At 45.9% G+C, this 17,887-nt stretch overlaps 1 protein-coding gene across 3 annotated transcripts in view; it reads right to left on the reverse strand.

The window, feature by feature from the left end:
* Positions 1–17,887, reverse strand: part of PLXNA4 (plexin A4) — a 553,704-nt gene that overhangs the window by 519,956 nt on the left and 15,861 nt on the right. The gene's annotated exons all lie outside the window — the stretch shown is intronic.

The following is a 17,887-nucleotide window of genomic DNA, read 5'->3' on the forward strand; positions in this document are numbered from 1 at the left end:
CAGATTGTTTTCATGGTTGTGTAGTGGCTGGAGAGCAATGTTGAGAAGAGTGATACAGTTCCTCTGGACATCTCAGACAACTGAGGAGTAAGGAGATGTCTAAATAAAAGGACCATGAAATAGGAAAACAAACAACCCAGGGACCAGCCTCGTGACTTTCTACGAAGAGGGAAGAAAACTCCCTTGCACAATTCTTCAGTCAATCTCACAGGTTTTAACCAGGGTAGTGGGAGCAGTGTGAGCTTCAAACAGCTTTTGTAATTTGGTAAGTACATCATCAAGCTCCATTCTCATGCCATGGAAAAACATCTAACCTATTCAACATATAAATCTAGTCCCTGTTTCTTCATGCCTCTTTCATGGCTGTTTCTGTGCCAAGAACAAATTTGGCCCTTTCTAGCCCTACTGTGCAGGTGGGAGATGGAGTCCCTCTACCTCATGTCTCACAAGTCACAGTCCTTGATGAGTGCTGATTGCACAACCTTTGTTACTGGTGATCAGGCTGAGGCACACAAGTCCTTTCTCCCTCCATCCCTCCTGAACACTCAGATCACAGAATTGTGAGGGTTGGAAGGGACCTCAGGAGATCATTTAGAGATCATTTAGGAGATCATCCTATCCTCCCTGCTAAAGCAGGGTCATCTAGAGTGGGTTGCACAAGATCAAGTCTAGGTGGGTTTTGAAAGCCTCCAGAGAAGGAGTCTCCACATCTCTGGGCAGCCTGCTCCAGGGCTCTTAGCACCCTCACAGGGAAGTTTTCCCTCATGTTCATATAGAATTTCTAGTGTTCCAGTTTGTGACCATTGCCTCTTGTATTATCACTGGAAACCACTGAAGAGTCTGGCCCCATCCTCAAGACATCCACCCTTTAGATATTGATCAGCATTGATCAGATCCCCCCCCACCAGGCTGCTCTTCTCCAGGCTAAACAGCCCCAGGTCTCTCAGCCTCAGAGATGCTCCAGTCCCCCCAACATCTTTGTAACCTCTGTTAGACTCTCTCCAGTAATTCCTTGTTTCTCTTGAACTGAGGAGGCCAGAACTGGACACAATACTCCAGGTGTGGCTTCACTAGGGCAGAGTGACAGTGGAGGAGAATCTCCCTCAACCTGCTGACCATATTCTTCTTAATGCACCCCAGGATAGCACTGGCCTTCTTGGCCATAAGGATATGTTGCTGGCTCACAGCAAACTTGTTTACCATGACTCCCAGAGTGACTTTGCTGATATCAGGGGTGGAAGTAGCCGAGCAAAGGTGATGACAGCCAGCCTGCACAAGTAGGAGGTGAGAAAAAAATCACGGTTCACAGATGCCAACAGGAAGGAAGATGTGGCAGTGACACAGGTCTTGATTCACAGCTTCTTTAAATCTGCTAACACCAATGGAACTGAACAATTTGATAGAACTACAGAGTGGTTTGATTTTCAAGTTACCTTTAAGTTCAGCTATCCCAACTCCCCTGCAGTAAGCAGGGGCATCTTTAACTAGATCAGTTTGCTCATTGCCCCATCAAGCCTGACCCTGAATGTCTGCAGGGATGGGGCCCCCCACTGCCACCCTGGGCAACCTGCTCCAGTACTCCCCCACCCTTATTGTAAAGGACTTCAAGAAATAAGGAGAATAAATCCTATTTTCTTTTGCCCTGAGGACAAATTAGGTCTGCTAGCAAAAAGGGTGAGACTGGGCTTGTAGAACACCCACCACTTTTATGCCACTCCAAATATTTCAAAACTCTCACAGCAGCCAGAATTTCAAAGCTGTTGTATCAGCACCTTCACCTCCCAATGCCCTCCCTCCTGCAGCAGCCACAGATGATGGGTAGCTGACGGACAAAGGTCATTTCACATTTACTTTAGGCATGTTTACCCTGTTCTGCTTTGCCTTTCTGGTCAAGCAAATATTTAATAAAATCAAGCTTATAGTGCAGAGTTGGCAGGACTATCTGAGGAGGAGAAGATTCGCTCTGCAGGGATACGCAGGCTGGTCACGTAGGCTTTTAATAACCTTTATTATGATAGATAGAGCAGCCATGGGATGAGCACTCCCCACACAACCATTCCTCTTTTGAAAGAGGCCATCCTTGAGAGAGCAGGAGAGGGAGGCTGTCACTGATTGAGTCCTGTGTTAGGAAACATCACACAGTTTTTAAGGCCAGGCTGCATGTGGCTCTGGGTAACCTATCTAGCGGAAAGTGTCCCTGCCCACTGCAGGGGGTCAGAACTAGATGATTCTTGAGGTCCCTTCCAACCCTGACAATTTTGTGATTCTGTGACCCTGAACACTGCCTCACATCACTTATGAGTTATGAGCCATATTTCTAACTGACACTGCTTTGACTGGGCACTAGATGGATCTAGGAAGAAATTATTCCAATACTTTTTAGTATTTGTTTTGCCCCTACATTTTACTAGCTATATTTTACCCCTAAATCTTTCTTCTCTTAGCCCTGCAGAGTCAGCACATCTGCAGGAGAGGGAAATGAGAATTGCTGTGACCCAGAGACTGAAGAGGTAACAAATGGCCCCCCTTCTGCAACAGGAGCCATCTGCTCAAAGGTCATCACAACACCCAAGAGCAGAGCTGCAACCACAGGAGGAAATCTGCACATTAAAATAAGTGGCCAAAACAGCACTAGAAGAGATAAGCTCTACATGTGACATCTTTGAGGTCCAAGCATATGGGATTCATGATTGTCTTTGAGGTGAGAATGTCACTGGCAGAGGAAAGGGATGGTGTGGGGGACCTTTCTCCAGGTAAAGACAGCAGATTTGATCTGGAAACCAGAAAGACTCCAGTGAGAGACTTCCAGGAAGGCTGGTTGAGCAGCCCTTTCTGTAGCAGAAAATGATGCTTCAAAAATAGTGAACCTCATGGGAGAAGACTTGCACCTGCAGAGAAAAGGGGCTCCACAGTCTGCCAGCACTGATAGCCACTAAGCAAGTACAGGAGCAGCCTTCTGGGACAAAGCAGGGAGAGCAGGAGCCTGGGGCTATCTTGACATCTTCCACCAGCCATCTGAGTGACCCTAGGAGCAGAATTTTTTCTCTGTGCCCTGCTGGCACTCACTGCTTCTCTCCCATCTGCTCATGTTGTTTGCCCTGCACCCTCTGTCCTGGAGTCTCAATCAGTACTTGAGCCCCTAAAGGCTATAAATTATAAGTTGGCTTAATTGATAAATAGCAGCAGAGGGGAAGGAGGGCTGATTGTATAGCTTGCAGAATAGAGCAATGTTTGTACTACCCCTTAGAAGATGCATCAAGGAGAAGAGGGTTGTGGATGTCTTATTACCCATGTCTGCCCAGCAGAAACCACAGCAGCTGAGAAAAAAAACAATGCAGGGCAATCAACATTCCCAGTCTCTCAGGCTGCTTGGTCTACAAAAGTAATTATAAGTAAAAAGCAAATAAACTAAAGGCTACAGTTAGCAGGAGGGGAGATCTGGGCTTAGGATCTGAGCTGGGTATTTCCAAATTAAACCCAAACCACCTTTCCACAATGACCAGGTTCCCTTGCCTTTTCCCCACAGAGACGTGGCCAGCAGTGATGCCATGACTCATCCCATGTGAGACCAGACTGCCCCACTTCTACGTGGCTCCTGCCACAACAGGCTCTTCACTAGTGTCTTCAAGGTCCCTATGAAGGTCACACAGCCTCCACAGCTCCAAGGATCTGTGGGGGAAGGACCTTCAAATCATACAATAATAGAATTGTTTTGCTTGGAAAAGACCTCCAAGATCATTGAGTTCAGCCTTCACTAAACTATGTGCTGAAATGCCCTGTCCACATGTTTCTTGAACACGCCCATGGTGACTCCATGGTGAGTCCACCATCTTCCCAGGCAACCTATTCCAATGGTAGAAAGCCATTCTTCTTTCTGACACCTCTCTGTTCTGCCCTTCACAGTGGGTAGTGGTACTGAGAGGATGCAACAGGTCATAACAATACAAAGCTTCTCCTCAATCCTGGAGCTTCTGGTTGAGTCTCTTCATCACACCACAGAATAGAGAGAAGAAAAAAAACACAAAACACTGCCTACATCCTTCTCTGACCAGGGTTGTGCTGGGGTGCTGCACGAGCTTCATGTCATGTAGCAAAACCTAAGCAAGATAGCATTCTTTTGTTTTTAATCAGAACTGGAGCTACCATAAGTTGAACCCAATCTGGACAAGAAATTGAAGCGGAAGAAGCGTTCTCACAAATAGCTTTGTTTCAGAGAGGCTTTCATCCATGATCAGAAAAAGGTCTCAGAGTCAGCTCCCATGTAAGGTCTCACACTACCCTCTTGCCTGTGGATCTAACCTCTCAACTATATGGCCTGCAGGTAACACTTTCTCCATAGGACCACTTGACTTGGCACAGTTTGGATAAAGGGCTGGTTTCCTGCTGAAGGACAGTAGGTTATGATGCCACTCTATGGTGTGGTTACATTTTTACTGTTATTGACCATTTCCAGGAAAAATTAGAGACCACTGGAGCTGGAGGATGCAACGTGGTTCTTCTCAGGGCTCTCAAAGAGACTCTACAACATGCAACCCAGATGGGGTCCTGGACAAGAAAAGTTTGGATAAGTTAAAAAAAAAAAAAATATCTAGGCAGAAGAAACTTTCCTAAGTGCTTTTAACTCAGCTGGTGGTTGTTATTAGATGGGAGGGGAAAAGGAATGGTGAATACATACTCAAAATACAGCAGATTTCAAGGGGACAAAGTCAAGAAGCATGTGCTGTGGTTGGGAGTATAGGGAGAGGGGAAAGAGAGGGTTTTGACTGACAATCTCACAAAAGCCATGGCCGTGTCCCTGTACCACAGACTGGCACAAATCCACCCCAGTGCAATGACAACTCCTGAAAGGAACATGTCACTGGGTGGACATGGGAGACAACAGCATCTACCCATTGGCTCACACACACACAACCCTCTTGCCACGAAAGGTTGCAGACACATTGTCAGGTCCTCTCCCACAAATGCCTGTTGGCAGCAAGTACACTGAAAGGTCAGCAGCGAGAGGAGGCACACATGACAGCCTAGCTGCTAAGAGCCATAGAAGCAAACCCAGCCAACCATTAACCCATCCCCAGCCAGTACTTCAACAGAAGTACTTGTTAAAATCTAGAAGAGGACCAAAATGCACCAAAACCAGCACTGGGAAGGGGAAGAAAATCCACTACCTTCTCCTGCAGAGTGGGTCTGACCCAGACCCAGGGTTTTGGTGGCTGGTGGGATGAGCTCAGCGAGTTCTCCATCAGGCAGCACCTGTCTAGAATTAAACCAATGCACCCAGGGCTCCTGGGCAGTGCCAATGGCATGGGCTGGATGGTTAATGAAGCTCAGCATTAATCAAGCAGCACGTTCCTCTGTTTACTGCTGCTCCACTCAGGCAGGGCTATTCATTTCCCAGGATATGGGAAGCCAGGCACAAATGCTGATGAGGCAGATGCTGGGTGACAGAGCCAGCACACAGCGATTCAACACCAAGTGCAGCTACACAATCCCTTTAATCTCAGCTAAAGATGTTTTTTTTCCCCCTAGCTTCCTTTAATAAACCCTGATTACTGTGGATAGAAGCTTTTCTTTAGGAGTCTACCCAGTGAGGAAAAAAAAAATCATACAGAAACATTGTCAACAGCTCTCCCAACAAAGACCATCTCCTAACTTCAGCTAAATCCTTTCTCCCTAAGCTTCCAACCTGTCCACACCAATGGAAGCTGAAAGCAAGTACCTGTCTAAAGAAATGCCAGACCATCTTTTCTTTGGAGCTCGAAGCAATGAACAGATCTTGGCTCAAGCTATGGCTTGTCCCAGATAAAGAAATTACTTTCAGGAGTGCTTTATTTGCAAGGCATTTAAGCAAAGTCAGGGCAACATGGCCTTCCCTCCTCACACAGATGATTCTATTTTGGCACTAAGACGGTGCCTATCACCTTGTTACCAGTGTGCTCAGGTGGCCAAGAAGGCCAACAGCATCCTGGCTTGGATCAGCAAGAGTGTGACCAGCAGGACCAGGGCAGGGATTGTGCCCCCATATGCAGCACTGGTAAGGTGGGCCACTCACTACAAGAAGGACATTTTGGTGCATCCAGGGAAGGGCAACAAAGCTGGTGAAAGGTCTAGAGAAGAAGCCCTGTGAAAGGCAGCTGAGGAAACTGGGGGTGTTTAGTCTGGATAAAGGAAAGGCTGAGGCAGACCTTCTCAATTTCCTAAAGTTCCTGAAAAGAGCTTGGAGCAAAGCGGGTGCTGTTCCTGTCTTCTAAGTAACTAGCAATAGCATGAGCACAAATGGCCACAAGTTGCACCAGGGGAGGTTTACTCTGGATATTAGAAAAATTTCTTTACAGAAAGAGTGGTCAGGCAGTGGAACAGGCTGCTCAGGGAGGTGGTGGAGTCACCAGCCTTGGAGGTGCTTACAAAAAAATGTAGCTATGGTACTCTAGGACGTGGTTTAGTGAGCACGTTGGGTTTGGGTTGACAGTGAGACTCGATGATCTTGGAGGTCTTTTCCGACCTTAATGAGTCTCTGATCTTCCAGAAACGTATCAAGAGATGGGATTAATACTTGTTATGAGTAGGACTTTCTTCCTTTTTGCCCAATTCCCTTGTGTGATCAAATTGCTTGTGAATGGTGTCTCTGCCTACATTTCAGACCTGGTTTCCTGTCAGCAAAAGCAGGTCAGAGCTGTGCTCCTCTGTGCTTGGGAGGGAGAGCAGACAAGTTTGTAATGGTTTCTCAGTCCCTTCAGGAATTTGCTGCACAGAGGCTCAAAGGAAAGAACACAAATATTCGGTGTCACAGAAAGAAGAATGGAGTTTTGAGGTCATGGAAATAACCTACAAATCCAGAGACCGGAGTTAAACTCTCTTTTTTGGAGCAGACTCCCTGGTGAATTCCATGACCAAGTGCCACCCTCCATGACTCAGGTAACAGTATTTCCAAGTCTCCTGGAAGTATTCTGAGGATAAATCTATTAAAATTATTCCTTATCACAGCAACTGGGGAAATGTAAATCCCCAGACAAGCAAACTATTTCAGCAAGAGCACACAAGGTCATTGATTTTAGGTAAACCATGTCACAAGAGTGCCTAACTTTGTTGACCCTACCTTGAGAAACCTCTGTGAGACCATATAGGTCCAAAGACCTGAGAAAAGTGAAACATTGCCAAAAGCCAGAGTGTCAGGTTGGCTTCTATTTCATTTTCATCCCCATCAAAGCCATTGCACACTTCTGGAACTTTGTTCTCCTCACAACAAAGTGTTTCACAGAATCATTTTTGTTGGAAAGCACCTTTAAGTGTTGAACCATTAACCCATCACTGTCAGGTCACCACTAAACCATGTGCCTCAGCACCACATCTTACATGGCTTTTCAACCCCTCCAGGGATGAAGACTCCATCACTGCCCTGGGCAGCCTTTTTTTCTCCTTGATTTCACTGAAGTGTAACTCTCATGGGGTTGACAGTGCAAAAGTGGCCAAGAAATTAAAAGCCACTTCATAGGTAAGGAGACCCTGCTCAGCTCTAAACACAAGGAAGAATAAACACAACCTCTGCCCTTAAAGGAATGATGAAAATTGAAAAGAACAGGAACTGGGTTTCATCTCAGTAGGTCTCCTCAGCTTGTATATCAATTACAATATTTTAGGACAGCCTTGAGGAAAATAGCATTTCCTTCCTCAGATAGCAAGCTTATGCTCACAGATTCCCTTCAAGGCTTCATGGGCTCTAAAGAGTACCCAAATGAAGTCTTTACATTTTCTAAACCTGGTTCAGATGGGAGTCCTAAATCATCACTTTGATCCTCAAACAGCCAGGAAAGGGCTCTGACCCCAGCTTTCCCCATGAGTCATCAAGCAGCTATTTTCTGGCTGAGGCTGTAGAGCACAGTTTATGTTGCACTGAGTGCCAGTGGGTGGATGTTTCCCCCTGCTTTCCAAACTTGGGAAGATCTGTGAGACATGGGTCCTCTCTCTCGGGCTGAAGTCTTGTAATTTGCACTGTATAAATCCATGAAGAGACAAATCTCAGAAGACAGAGACCATACCTCAGCTGTCTTCTAAAAGCCTGGCAGAGACAGTAACTCCAGATTCACAGTGACTTTGTGATCATTGCCTATTTCACTCTCAAGACCTACATGAGATGCCAACAAAGATAAAATGTGAGACTTGAAGAATCAAAGCCTTTAGATCAAGCCTAGTTGTTGGAACTCTGAGATCTATATTTTAAGGTGGGAAAACAGCTTGCAAAGAAGCCAGGAGAGAATATCCCATCTTCAAAGTCTGGTATTTTGTTACATATTCAAAAGGCAGATGGAGCAGAATAGCCTGAGAGACACAGGGTAAAGACCACAGGATTTGGAAAATCAGAGATGATACCAGAATGAGGTATGGAAAAGGATGAGCTTTGGAAATCCTGCTTCAGAGGGGTGTAGAGCTGGTGGGTTTGCTGCACAGGATCAGCCTATCTGCTAACTAGGTGAGCTTCAGTTACCAGTAACTGGGGCTTTATGGTTCAGAGAGCACAAGAATTTAAACCTCCTGAGGTTCAACAAGGCCACGTGCAAGGTCCAGCACCTGGGTCAGAGCAATACTCAATATCAATACAGGCTGGAGGATGATGTGATAGACAGCAGCCATGTGGAGAAGGACTTGGGGATGATGATGGGTGAAGAGCTGGACATGAGCTGACAACGTGCTCTCACAGCTCAGACCCAACTGTGTCCTGGGTTGATCCCCAGCAGTGTGGGTAGCAGGTGGAGAGAGGGGATTTTGCCCTTCTTTGCTCTGTTGAGACTACATGTGCAGTGCTGGGTCCATCTCCAGAGTCCTCAGCACAGGGGAGACAGAGACCTGTTGGAGTGGGTTCAGAGGAGGCCACAAAAATTATGTGAGTGCTGGAAGCCCTCTGTCATGAGGACAGACTGAGAGAGTTGGGGTTATTCACACTGGAGAAGATTCCAGGGAGACCTTCTTGTGGCCTTTCAGTACTTAAAAGAGGCCTATAAAAACAAGATAGGGGCAGACTTTTGAACAGGGTTTGTTGTGACAGAACAAGGGGTGATGGATTTAAACTAAAAGAGGCTAGAACTAAAGAAGAAATTTTTTACAGTGAGGGTGGTGAGACACTGGCCCAGGTTGCCCAGAGAGGTGGTAAATGCCCCATCCCTAGAAATGTTCCAGATCAGGTTGGACTGGGCTCTGAGCAACCTGATCTAGTTAAAAATGTCCCTGCTTATTGCAGAAGTGTTGGACTAGATGACCTTTACAGGTCCTTCCAGCCCAAACCATTCTTTATGAGGAGTGTACAACTGGCCAGCCCAATGTGATTAATGCAAGCACAGCTGTGTACTTGCAGGGAACCAGGATCTTCAAGAGGAAGGACCATCAACCCTGGAGCTACATCAAACCTTACAGTCAGAAACAGACTGAGCACACAGCAGGAGTAGGGACATAAAGAAAATGCTCTTAACAAAACCGTATCACTAGGAGGAAAGAGACAGAGATGTGATGACTTGACTTCAGCGATGCAGGGTTTGCAGCAGAGGCAAGAATGAAGTGTCTCTTTTTGCTTTATTCAGCATAAAACTTCTTCTTTCATTTATGGAAGGTATCCAATGTGTTCTGGAGCAGCAACCACTAGCCATGGATGGGGCCAGCAAAAAGACCTGACACAGCAAATCATTCATTTTCAGCTTCCCACATGAGTGGATAAAGAGAGCAGATAAGCAAGCAGAGTCCCATAAAATAGGGAAGGCTGGACCATATCCTATCATAGCCAGATCTTGAGTCCAACACACTCATTATCACTAGCAGAAACAAGTAGTGCTGACTGGTATTTGCTCTCCCAAACCTAAAAGAAAGCTTCAGCTTACTGCAGCCATGGCTATTTTTATAGTGACAACTATATTATGGGGGGGAAAAAAAAGAGGAAAACGAAGCAAGAATAAAAGAAAAGCTAGACGTCTCCTTGGTTTATTTTCTCTGCAATTGCTAATTCTGGCCAAATTCCTAAGTATTTCTAGGGGGGTCTTTATGCACCCATGATGCTCCTGGGCAGACACATGCCATTTATTTTAGAACTCTGCCTTTTACATAACAGCTTTTCCAGCAACTGGCCTCTGTCTTTCAGCCCTTGAGCAGGTCAGATGAGGGACAGGATTTTTCCATGATTCTGTAGCACCTGGGGCAATTAGGTCCCAATATGGTTAGTTCATAACTTGCACATGTTAGCTGAACTAATCTTTTCTACTGACTCCATAAGCTTGAAAATAGATCTCTAGGAAATGTCAGAGGGCTGACAAGTCCATAAATCTGCCCCAAAGTTCACTAGCCCCAAATTCCAAAGATCTTCTGCAGATATAAGATTGCTACAGAGGACAATCTCTTCTTTATAATAAAACCTGCATTAAAATTTGTTCTAACTCTTAATCATTCTGGCACAAAAATACTTTTTGTCAAGTTCAAAACAAAGCAGGGCTCAACACAGCTGCTATGTTCAGAAGGAGATTCCCCCTGAGAAAAAAACACCCAAGATCAGACCAAACAAGACTGTCCTCTTCAGAGGACTCTTATGTAAGCATAGAATTGTTTCAGCTGGAAAAGTCCTTTAAGATATCAAGTCTAACCAGTATCTTACTGTATTAAATCTGGTGCTAAAACATCATAGAATCACAGAATACATAGAGCTGGAAGGGATCCTTGAAGGTCATCTTGCCCAACCTCCAGTGATCAGGGACATCACTTGCAGTGATCAGGGACAGCTCCAACTAGATCAGGTTGCTTAGTGCCCCATCAAGTTTGACCTTGGATGTCTCCTGGGATGGGGCCTCGACCACATCTCTGGACAACCTGTAAACCTTGTAAACCTGCAACCTGTAAACCATGTTCCTCAGCACCACATCTGTGCATCTTCCAAACACCTCCAGAGTGCTTTGCCTAAAATCTACTCTCCCCACTTGACTTGGATTTTTTAACAGCCTGAAGGGCAGTTGAAATGTCACCCCATCCAAAAGGCAAATGAAGTGACAGCACTCTGATGGAGAGCCCCACGCTCGCACTAGCAGGGACATCCAGCTGAGACACAATTTCAAGCCCAGCAGCAGCAAGGGAGATTGACTCTCCTCATTCTGCAGATAGCTGTAATGAGGTGGTGTGGACACAGCCCAGATAAGCAGCAGCTTTGTGAGCATTGCAGGGAGGGGGAAAATGAAAAAAAAAAAAAAAAGGCAGTTTGAGAGAGAATTGTAGAATCACAGAATGGTTTGTCTTGGAAGGGACCTTTAAAGGTCATCTAGTTCAACCACCCTGGCAGGGAGTGGGGACATGCTCATTTAGATCAGATTGCTCAGAGACATGTCCAGCATGACCTGAAATGTTTCCAGGGATGGGGCATCTACCACCTCTCAGGGCAACCCGGGCTAGTGTCTCACTACCCACATGATGAAGGATTTCTCCCTCATATCCAGTCTATATATCCTTCTTTTAGTTTAAACCTGTCACCCCTTGTCCTGTTACAACAGGCCCTGCTAAAGCTCTAGCCCCATCTTTCTTACAGACCCCCTTTAAGTACTGAAAGGCCACAATAAGGTCTCCTCAAAGCCTGCTCTTCTCCAGGCTGAACAACCCCAAATCACTCAGCCTGCCCTCACAGCAGAGGGCTTCCAGCCCTCTCTATCCCACCACAGTCCCATGATGCTCCATTTTACAGGGAGTGTGGGAAGAGGACAAAACCAGGTGCGGTCAGCTGAGAACCGGCAGCAAAATTCATCCGCCCCTTCCAATAAAATAATTGGATACACTATTATTAATTGACTATTGGTTTTCTCTTCCAGTGACTTTGCATCTGCAAGACAGAGAACAAGCCTCATTGCTGCCAACACATACAAAGGCCAAGGAGAAGTTATTCTTAAAGCCCTGCCAGCATGTTGCTTCAAGTCTTCTGAGGAGTAGCTGAGGGAGCTGGGGTTGTTCAGCCTGGAGAAAAGGAGGCTGAGGCCTTCTTGATCTCTGCAGGAGGTTGTCACTACAGGAGGTTGGAGCAAGGTGGGCATTGATCTCTTCTCCCAAGTTACAAGTGATAGAACAAGAGGAAATGGCCTCAAGGTGCACCATGGGATATTGAGACTGGATATTAGGAACAATGTCTTTACTGCAAGAGTGATCAGGCATTGGAACAAGGCGTCCCAGGCAGGTGCTGGAGTCCCCATCCCTGGAAGGATTTAAAAGTCATGTAAATATGGTGCTGAGGGACATGGTTTAGTGGTGACCTGGCAGTGCTGGGTAAACAGATAGAGTTGATGATGTCTTCTAACCAAAATGATTCTATGATTCTATTCTGGGATAGCTAGCTCCAAATCACACTTGACAGCCTCAAGATATTGCTGAGCTAGACAGGACACTAGGATCAGATACTGACAAGAGACAGAATGGTGCTAATAGAGGTAAAATGATAATGACATATTCTGTTTGTTAACAGCAAGATTAGAAGCAAACTGATGTTGTAGACACACAGAGAGGCTGCATTTGCAGGGAGATACACAAATCTGTCCTGTACAGCAAGCAGACACGTTTATTATTGCACAAAATTATGTGATTCCCGTGCTCACGGTGCTGGGCAGTGTGTGCATGCATAGTTACAGCCAGCATTAGCAGCAACACCTATGGCTCAGGTTGTCTGACATGTTCTGTACCAAGACTCCGTGTTAAGATCCTCATTACTTTGACAGGCTTGAACAACTCAGGGGACAATTTCCTCAGCTCAGTGTCTGCCTCGGGCTAACATCACCATAGAAAGTTGCATTCAGAACAGTTTGGGCAATTCTGAGAACTAAATTAGGAGAAAAGTTTCTTGCATGTTACTGATTTAATTTTGGTTTTTTTTCCCCTTATGCTTGACCTTGGTTATATTCATCTCACTATCTCAATGAAAATCCTCCATAGTTTGGAGTAGGTAATAATAGTTGGTAGAGTCTTCTTGTTCTGTCATGAAGATCTTCTGACCATGCTTGGAAGTGTCTAAATCCAACCAAGTTATAGCATCTAATAATATGTACATTGCAAGTAAAGATTCCCACAGCTCCCAGGATGGATCAGCCAGTGCTTGGGCAATCACCAAAGGAGGACTAGAACATGCTCGACATCAGGGATAAAGGGACTAAGTAGATTTTCCCCATGTTCCTTGGTTGGAAGCTCTCGTGGTGCAAAGCACTGCTGCTGGGTACTCATCTGTGCTCCCTGATGGACTTTTGCAGCAGCTCAGCTTAATTAAGTCAGTCTGAAAGTGAAAGAGGAGGATCATTTGACACAAGGAAAGGAAAGCTGGCAAGTGGGGGAGGGGGAGAAAATTGGGTAGAGACAATTTAAGGAAAGGGATGTGAGCAGAGACTGGGAAATGTGGGCAAATTGCAGATTTTCGAGTTCTGTAATCACTGAAACATCCTCTCCTCATGAATGGGGCATTGATCCCACAACCCTTTGAGTCTCCTAATTCCCCTAAGATGGGTTTCCTACAGCTGCTGACAAATCTGGAGGTCAAATCAGTTACATAAGGTTAAAGTTCTAGGGAGACATTTCCATATTTTATTTTTTTGCCTTGCTCAAGAGTTTAGAAAATGCAAATCAAAACAAAATGGAAAGGAAAAGGGGGAAAAAAGAGCAGGTAGTGGCTGAACTATTTCAGACTTATGCTGCATCTTCCAGAGATCTTCCTAAGAATGGACAATACTACCCCCTTGCAGTTCCTCCTCAATACCAACATGTAAAGTCAAGCCTGGAGTGAGTTACCAAATCATGAGACTTAATAGAATCAGGAGTAGTAGCTCCTGACTGTTTACAGACTACTGCTATGATTCTTAAACCCACAGGAATGACATGGGAGGATGGGGTGACATAGTCACTGATGACACAAAGCTACTTTGCCATACCTCATACCAGTACACCACACCTTGTCTTGAAGGGCCTTTCCAGCTTCCCCTAGTAAGCCAGCAGCACTAATCAAGATTTTCCTACACATCTCTACCACTAGGAGTTTCAGTCTAGAAGCAGCTCAAGGAAAGAGAGGTCCAAGGTGGAGAAGACTTGGCCAAGGTCACACAGAGGCTAAGGAACACAGCCTATGCACCGTACCAGCACTTCACTGGCATCAGCAGAATAGGTGCATTATACACTTGAGTGTCATTGTTGAAGTTACTTTAAATAGCTCAGTGGTCACCCTGTCCAGCTGTGGGTCTGCATGGATGCATCCAGGGTGTCCTGGAAGCATGCAGCACAGAGTCCTGATGCTGGCACCCAGCCAGCAGAGCCAAGGGGAGGAAGGGAGGAGGTATCTGCTCCAGCTATGCCTCTGCTAGAGTTTTCTGCAATTTAAGTCATTCACCTGGGGAGGAATAGCCCCCTGCACCACTACAGGTGAGGGCTTGACCTCCTGGAAACAGCAGAGAAGTACCTGGGAGTGCTGGTAGACAATAAGTTCACCATGAGCCAGCAATGTGTCTTCATGGCCACAAAGGCCAACATTCTGGGGTGCATTCAGGCGAGTGACCAGCAAGTCAGGGGAGGTTCTCCTCTCCCTCTGCTCTGCCCTGGTGAGGCCACATCTGGAGTATTGTGTCCAGTTCTGGGCTCTCCAGTTCAAGAGGGACAGGGAACTCCTTGAGAGTCCAGCAGACAGCCACAAAGATGCTGAGGGCACTGGAACATCTCTGTGAGGAGGAAAGGCTGAGAGACCTGGGACTGTTTAGCCTGGAGAAGAGCAGCCTGGGAGGGGATCTTGTCAATGCTGATCAAAATATGAAGGGTGGAGGTCATGATGATGGGGCTGGGCTCTTTTCAGTGATTCCCAATGATAAGAAAAGGGGTGACAGGTACAAACTGGAACACAAGAGGCTTCACTTGAACAAAAGGAAAAAATTCTTTCCTGTAAGGGTGCTGGAGCCCTGGAGCAGGCTGCCCGGAGAGGTTGTGGAGTCTTCTCTGGAGAGATTCCAAACATGCCCAGACACATGTTCCTGTGCAACCTCCTCTAGATGTACCTGCTTTATCAGAGCATTGGACTAGACAATCTCCAGAAGCCCTTTCCAACCCCCCACCGTTCTGTCATTCTGTGATTCCCCACACTGACAAACCTCGAGAGGAGACTCTGTCAGGCTGCTGTCAGCAAAGCACACCTGCACAAGGCAAAACCTCTCTCTCCTTCTATAAACATCTTCCCTGAGCCAGACACTCAGACATGGATGGAAGTTGGAGGTGCTTTGCACTTTGCAGGATCTGACCCTTTATTTGCACAAATGCCTGCCGAGTGCTATCAACAAACCAACAAATCACTGTAGAGCAGCCACAAGGAGGGTGATGCAATTGTTTTAGCCATTTGCACAGCCTCATAATTGCCGATCCATCATCACAAAGCATTAGCTGTGTTAGGATACGTTTTACAGAGACAACCCAGCACTAGAAACAAGCATATGAGCCCATTCTGTCTGCAGAAGACAGTTTATGATTTTGCAATGGCCAGTGATTTCAGATCCTACCCAGAAGAGAGTTACTTGTTTGCTACAAGTCAAGAGAGTCAGCTACAAGCAGAATGTCACCCCAAAGTCTAATTTAATCCAGATCCAAAACACCATCTGCTTTATTCATCTCTGCTCACACAGTCTAAGGGCATCTGTGTCTGAGATGAGGGGTATTTTTAATGTGGGGCCATTGGAAGGTCATCTCTGTTCATAAAACCCTGCTCATTAGAAATGGGGGCCTTGATGACACAGGTTGTAAGACCTGAAGAAACACTACAAAACAGATGCCCAGCTGCTGAAAGATCCACAGAAGTTTGTTTTCCATGTGCATTCCAGGAATCCCCCACAAAGTTGCACCGCAGAGGGCAAGCCTGCCCTCATTTTCCCACTGCCTCCATCTCTCCACTCATCCTGCTCTCCTAAACAGGACTTGTTGCTCTCCTCCCACACCTCTCAGCAACCCAAAGCTGCACTTCAAAGGGTGCACAAGTCTCAAAACCTGGAAAAAAACTTGTAAGCCTGTGCCCATGCACCCCTGCCCTTTGTCAATGTGGTCACAGCTGTTTTAATACAAGGTAGGAGCACATCATGATCTAGTGGAACATGTCCCTGCTCACTGCATGAAAGTTGGATTACATGATCTTTAATGTCCTTTCCAGACCAAGCCCTTCTATGATTTTATGATCATCTGTGCTGCAGCCCCAAGGGGCCTTGGGTAAGGGGCTGGGGCAGGCAGTGCCTTGTCCTGGCTCCTGTGTGGCTGGGACATGCAGCTTGGGGGAAGCTTGTGTGGCAGTTGGGTTTTAATGGCACAAGATATGCATTCAGACAGGAGGCTGGGCTGAAGTTTGCCCTCATTTCAAAAGTTAAAGCCTATAAATCTTTTGCTTTGACTAGTGGAAAAAGGCAGGGGAGGAGAGGAAGGACAACAAAGTTTGGGTTGGTTTGGGGAGTACTAGGCTGAATGCAGCATTAGTTTGTGTTGAGTTTATTGGGACAAACCTGGGACAGACCTGGGAAGTGCAACCAGGCACCACTTCTGGGCGTATTTAGAATGACAGAATCATAGAATCCTTTTGGTAGGAAAAGGCCTTTAAGACCACTGCCCTGAGGAGCCTGTTCCAGGGCTTGACAACCTTTTCAGGGAAGAAATTTTTCCTATTGTCCAACCTAAGCCTCCCCTGGTACAACTTGAAGCCATTTCCTCTCATCCTGTTGTTTTAACCTAGTAATCACATGGATGTGGTCCTTAGGGATGTGGTTTAGTGGTAGAAGCTTAGCAGTAGTGGTGAGATTGTGAGCTCTAGGTGAGTGGTTGATCTTGATCTCAGAGGTCTCTTCCAACCTCAACAGTTCTACAATTCTATAAAAATAAAAGTATTGTACAAAATAGAGACACAGACTTCTCCAAGAGAAGCCCACCTAGCAACTCCCTTTGCCAGACTGACCTTTGCTAGGTCAGTTCCAGCAAACACACTCAGAAACTGTAGGACTTGCTTTGTGGACCAAACAATGCTGCAGCAATGTCATGGCTAAACACTGTGTGCATAACACCAGCCTGTCCTCTGTCTCTGCAGTGAATAAGAAATCCCCATCAGCTGCCAGAAGAAGAAAAGCCACAGCTCACAGAAGAGAGCCCACAGCTCCCAGCTGGAGTCCTGCCAGATGCCAGAACACCAGGATAAAATTCACAGCATCAAGCACAGGTGTAAAAATGTTATCATAGTTCAATGGGTTATTAATAGCAAGCTATTTCTCCTCTGTGGCCATCTGCATCCCATACACCCCCACAAATCCGGCACTTTCCTCTTCCAGCTACAACACACTCTCTCATTCAGGGCAGATAATTCCTTGTATTTATATCTTTGTCTTCAAATCATGCATGAAGGTAGCACTCAACAGGCGGTTTCTCTGCTAGGGTCCATGCAGACTAACATTGTGCCAAGCACCATGAACCCAGAACAGAGGTTTTTCTACCAAGGTGCCAGGAATAATACAAATAAACTCTTCTTCTCTCCCTGGCTTGATATCTACAGCTCCCACACATCACTACTAGCAGGGCTTTAAAACTAAAACAGGCTGGATCTACGTGGCATGAATTTATTCTGGAAATGTATTTCTTCTTGCTGAAAGCTCTGTGTTTGCTTGATCTTCCTGCCTTCCAAGTCCTACAAGTGCCACATGTTGCACAGCTGGATTCCTGACAGAGGAAGAAAACAGAAGGGAAGAAAGAATAGATTTTATATATATATATATATATATACACACACAAATGTAATGGCCAAGGATTTCAAGTCACCTGTAAACTTCAGCAAAGTAGCTTCAGAAATCTCCAAGTGACTTATGTGCAGGGAACACAGAGCTCTTGAGCTTCCAGAAGTCTGCACTCCCTG

The sequence above is a fragment of the Melanerpes formicivorus genome, unplaced genomic scaffold (genome assembly GCF_026170545.1).
Source record: "Melanerpes formicivorus ecotype bairdi unplaced genomic scaffold, bMelFor1.0.p_v2 SCAF_3, whole genome shotgun sequence".
NCBI lineage: Eukaryota > Metazoa > Chordata > Aves > Piciformes > Picidae > Melanerpes > Melanerpes formicivorus.